At 39.5% G+C, this 6,000-nt stretch overlaps 1 non-coding gene across 1 annotated transcript; it reads left to right on the forward strand.

Annotated features, from left to right (window-relative positions):
- Positions 1 to 2,629: 2,629 nt before the first annotated feature.
- Positions 2,630 to 2,736, forward strand: LOC141670155 (small nucleolar RNA R71). The gene has a single exon (XR_012554398.1). It is a non-coding gene; the product is annotated as a small nucleolar RNA R71 (small nucleolar RNA).
- The last annotated feature ends 3,264 nt before the right edge of the window (positions 2,737 to 6,000 follow it).

Here is a 6,000-nt window from a genome sequence, read left to right on the forward strand (position 1 = left end):
TTTGATAACTTGATTTTCTTCAGATTAAATCCCTGTAATTATCTGATACCCTAACAAGATCTCTATCACTTGATTAAATCCACAATCTTGATTTATATCACTGAGGCTTGATCAATTTCTTGAACTTCTTCCAGTAAAGTAATTCCTCAAGTCTGTAGATGAACATTGTTTCTGAATCCTTCGACATATATTACTTTGTGAGATCTCTTTGATGATAGATCCACTATTTACTTGTTACATTCTTATTTGAGTTGAGTTAAATCCTCGAATAAACAAATAGGCTATGACATATGTCTTTCATACAGGTTTATTTATTGTGTTTGTGTGTGTTGTGAGCCCCAAACTTCTGACCCGGGTTTGGAGGGTGTCACACTCTCCACCCCGTGACAGTTCGAGTAGGAATGAGCTCATTCTTCTCATTAGCAACAACTGTGATGCCCCCATTCTTCGGCACACACTGAACTGGACTCACCCAAAATTGTCAAAAACGGGATAGATGATCCCTGCATCTAGCCATTTGAGGATTTATTTTTTCACAACTTCTTTCATGATCTGATTAATCCTTCTCTGTTTCTCAACAGTAGGCTTGCTACCTTCCTCTAGCAAAATTTTATGCATGCAATAAGATGGGATGATTCCCTTAATATCTTCTATAATCCAACCAATTGCCGATTTGAACTCTCTCAAAATTCTTAAGAGCTTTTCCTCATCACTACCTGAAAGGTCAGATGCAATAATCACAGGAAAAGTAGATGCATCACCTAAAAAAGCATACCTTAAGTGTTCAGGAAATGGTTTAAACTCAAGTGTAGGAGCTTCCTCAATAGATGGCTAGAGGCGTTTTGGAGATTTATTTAGCTCCTCCATTCCAAGAGATTCAAAAGGCATATCCAGCCTTCGTTTCCAGGGAGAAGCATTCAGATACTGCAATTGTTCATCACCTTCATCATCTTCAATATCTGAATTCCCAAACAAGGCCTTCTATAAGGCATCAGACCTTAGCAACTCATCAATTTCTGAAGTAACCACAGAATCGACCAACTCCATTTTTAAGAACTCCTCCTTCTCAATCGGAAATTTCATGACATTAAAAACATTGAACGTCATATCCTGATCCAGCACTCGCATCGTAAGCTCACCCTTCTGCACATCAATCAAGGTTCGGCCAGTAGCCAAGAATGGTCTTCCCAAGATTATGGGAATCTTCTTATCCTCCTCGAAATCAAGAATTACAAAATCAGCAGAAAAGATGAGTTTATCAACCTTGACCAATATATCTTCCATAATGCCTCGTGGATATATAATAGATCGATCGGCCAACTACAAGGTCACATAAGTAGGCTTTGGATCAGGTAAGTCCAATTTCTTGAAGATTGACAAGGGCATTAGATTAATGTTAGCTCCCAAGTCACATTAGCATTTGTCAAATGACACTTTTCCAATGGTGAAAGGAATAGTGAAGCTTCCAGGATCTTTAAGCTTCGGAGGCAACTTCTATTGCAGCACATCACTGCATTCCTCCGTAAGAGCAACAGTCTCTAATTCATCAAGCTTCACTTTCCGAGAGAGAATACTTTTTATAAACTTCACATAACTAGGCATCTGTTCAAGATCTTCAGCGAAAGGTATGTTGATATGAAGTTTCTTGAACACCTCCAGAAACTTCTCAAACTACTTATCCAGCTTTTTCTTCTGCAGCCTCTTAGGAAAAGGCAGTGAAGGATAGATCTGTTTCTCCCCTGTATTACCCTCAGGAGGAGTGTGTTCCACAGTAGTCTTTCTTGGTTCCACGTCTGCTTCCTTCTGCACTTCTTCTTCAGCCACAGCTTCTTCTTCCGAAACTTGAGAGTGTTCGGGATTTGCAACCTTCCCAGACCTTAATGTAATTTCCTTAACTTGCTCCTTAGCTTCCCTCTTTTCTGGCATTTCAGTATCACTAGGGAGTGTACCAGGTTGATGATTTTGCAAGGCATTGGCAATTTTCCCAATTTGATTCTCCAAGGTCCTGATAGAAACCGCTTGGCTCTTGCACATGAGCCTCAACTCCTCCAATTCAGATTTGTATTAGATTGTTGAAGCTGGAGTTATTGTCTTGGTGCATATTACGGTTGCTAAAAACCAGGAGGGTTGTATTGCATTATTGCATACTGCTGATAAGGCTGCTGAATCGCATTCTGAGTATTGCTCCAGCTGAAGTTAGGGTGATTGCGGTTGTTGGGATGATAGGTGGCTGGAACAGGCTGCTGCGACCTCTGAAAGTTGCTCACGGACTGAGCTGATTCACTAGAAATAACATACTGCTTCGTCTCATGGGCACCAGCACAAAGCTCACAGACACTAGTGATCTGATTAACTCCATAATTAGCCAAAGAATCCACCATCATCGTCAAAGCCTTAAGCTGACCAGCGATAGCAGTAGCTGCATCCACTTCCAGAATTCCTGCTACCTTGCCCTGAGGTAGTCTCTTGGGTAGGATTCTGGTATTCATCAGCAGCCATCAGTTTAATTAATTTATAAGCTTCATCATAGCTTTTAGCCCACAAGGCTCCTCCTGATGCTACATCAAGTATGGGCTTAGAAGTAGCACCCAATCCATTATAAAAGCAGTTAATGATCATCCAGTCAGGCATCCCATGACGAGGACACTTTTTAAGCATCTCTTTGTAGCGATCCCAAGCCTCACATAAAGATTCTCTAGATTGCTGAGCAAATTGAGTAAATGTGTTTCTGATTGTAGCAGTCTTCGCCATCGGAAATAATTTAGTTAGGAACTTTTGAGCAAAATCCTCCCATTTGGTGATAAACCCTGGTGGTAGAGAATGTAACCAGCACTTAGCTTTATCCCGCAGAGAGAATGGGAAAAGCCTCAACTTAATAGCAACTTCAGAAACTTCATTGAATTTGAAAGTGTCGCAGATCTCAATGAAATCTATGATGGGCATGTTGGGGTCTTCTGTCGGAGAACCCTCAAACTGAACTGAGTTCTGTATCATCTGAATCGTGCTCGGCTTGATCTCAAAAGTGTTAGCCGAGATGGCTGGTCGGACAATGCTAGACCGAATATCATTGATCTTCGGTTGAGAGTAATCCATCAAAGCCTTCAGATTAGCTTCTGGTTCTCCCATTGCAATAAGAGCTTCTTCTTCAACTTTCTCCTTGACAAGAACTTCCTCGAAAACTTCCTTAGCTACTAAAACTTCTTCCTCAACTTGATCCAGTGTTCTCTTACGAGACCGAGAACGCGTATGCATACACGCTCGCTAGAGTACCTGAAACACGACAAGTAATTAAGTAAGTAACAATGTCCGAGTCAATGAACTTTAATGACCACTGATGACAAACACATAAACTAAAAATTAACACCGAGTCAGCGGCAGCGGCGCCAAAAACTTGTTAGGATGAAAACACGTGCTAATATTCATGCAAGTATACGCGATCACAAGTAATATAGAATTATTTCTGGTTCGTTCCCACATAGACTGGTTTAGGTTAATTTCAATCAATGTACTTATACAATAATGGTATAGTTATTATTCAATGCTAAGACGATCACAAATTGAGATTGTTTATAACTACGATTAACTAAGAGATTATACTAAAGAACATTAACTAAAAGATTAAAAATGATTGTTTTACTATATGACACAAACATGGGATTCTAACTTCATTAATACTTCATTCAATAGTCACTTTATTCTTAACCATAGCATACAATGGTGATGACACTAATCAGATAACACGAAACTAGTAATCACCAACTTTTGTTGTACAAATACCTTACTACCAAACATCCATAAAATAGATAGAAGCTGAATAGACACCAATTATATTGAGACCCTATATGTCTATAGAATTTGACAACATAATGGTTTAATGCGCAAGTTATCTATCATGTTTACATAGGGAAAGTAAGATGGTTAAAATTACCTACGAATCATGCATAACAATACATGAACCTATGCTAGCATGGCAAGTTCTAAACCTCTAAATTCACTTTCACTTCATTAGACATTAACACGCTATCTTATAAGTTCGCGATGCTCATAAGACGAATAAGCACAACCAATACTAGGCTACCATACGATCACCATATACTAAGTCATCGAAACAAATTAACTAAAGAAATCCATAAGTAAATCCGCTAGAACCCCACGATAACGATTAGCCCATAATCAGACTCATCATCAATATTGGTTCCAATGAAAGCATGGTATAATAAACATAGTCTTTATACTGAATAAATAATAAAACCAAGTACGTTACACAAGAGTATAGGTTCACAAATAAGAAAACTAGCATCCAAGATTACAACCTAAAATAAAGAATCACAAGAATAAACTAGATCCTCTTCGCCTTGGTTGAATTGTGATATATGGTCTTCTTACGCCTTCTCCATAAGCTCTGGTACGTCTTGCTATGAAAAACGATCTAAGTTACCAATATATAGCAGCCCATGCAGATTAGAAGTCCAGCAGATCAAAATTGCAGTAAAATCAGGATTCTTGAAACCCGACCTGGCATTGCCGCGCGCTTCACCAGCATGGGCGCGCTGCAAATCTGCATCTCGGTGCGGTCGTGCGCTACTACAGCGTGGGTGCGCTAACCTTCTGAAAAAAATACTAATTTTTAATTTCTTGCATGGTTTGAGCTGGCGATCTACGAGCAAAATCCTGAGACATCTTCCTAACACCAATTTAGCACCAAAACAATGCTAAATTTCCTGATTCTTTTATTTATGCCTGAAATACAAAAACACATCAAATACACAAATAAATAGAGTATAAAACATTAATTCAAGACTTTATAGAGCATTCTAAGTGGACACATAAATGCCACTTAATATATGTCAGTCGGATCTTGAAAGATGCAGAAACTAGATACCCGACCTTGAGAAATTCATATATATATACCTTCATGACAGCAAGTAGAAAGCTAAGGCATTACTTTCAAGGAAGAGAAATATGAGTAACCAACCGCTTCGAAAGATCCTGCACAAAACTGAGTTATCGGGTAGGATGGTGAATTAAGCAATGGAACTCAACCAATTCCAGATACAATATGTCCCAAGAACTGCCATCAGGGGCCAAGCACTTGTCGACTTTGTCATGGAATGCACCTTCCCGACTAGAGTCTAGACAACATCCAACTCTCTAATCGAAGACAAAGTAACCTGAGCCGACGCCTGGAAACTGTTCATAGACGGGTCCTCAACCGCCGAACGGAGCGGTAAAAAAATTATCTTGACTTCTCCGGAAGGGTTTCAGATTCAACATGCACTTTGCTTCCGGTTCAAGGCAACCAACAACAAGTCCAAATATGAAGCATTTCTAGCTGGACTTGGATTGGCACAACATCTGCGAGCCAATCATATTATCAACCACAATGACTCCCAGCTGGTCGTTAGAAAAATTCAGGGAGAATATTTGGCAAAGGACCCCATCATGCTTAAATACTAACGACTTGCCCAACAAGCAATCTAAGGCTTTCAAACCTTTGACTTAAAATAAGTAGATCGAGAAGACAATTCCATAGACGATGCCCTCTCCAAGATCGCCTCTTCTGAGCTTGAAAAAATGGAGGGGCTAGTATATCTTGAACATCTAGAAAAGCCAAGCACTGAACTAGCTAACATCATAGAAATCACCACCAACCCTGGTTGGCATATCCCCTTTATATCTTATCTCGGTCAAGAAACCCTGCCCGCCAACTCAACAGAAGAAAAGACAATTAAAGTCAAGGCCTCAAGATATGACTTTATAGATGAGACACTCTACCAAAAAGGATTTCATGATCTACTTCTAAAATGTTTAGGGCCCGAAGAAGTAGATTACTCCATAGCCGAAGTCTAGGAGGGCATGTGTGAGGATTATATGAGAAGAAAAGCCGTCATTCACAAGTTGTTGCGGATGGGATATTATTGGCTGACATTCTTCAAAGATTCAATCAACTATGCAAAAAGGTGCAAACAATGCCAATTCTACAACAACATTTCTAAACTA

This window comes from Apium graveolens, chromosome 6 (assembly GCF_009905375.1).
Source record: "Apium graveolens cultivar Ventura chromosome 6, ASM990537v1, whole genome shotgun sequence".
NCBI lineage: Eukaryota > Viridiplantae > Streptophyta > Magnoliopsida > Apiales > Apiaceae > Apium > Apium graveolens.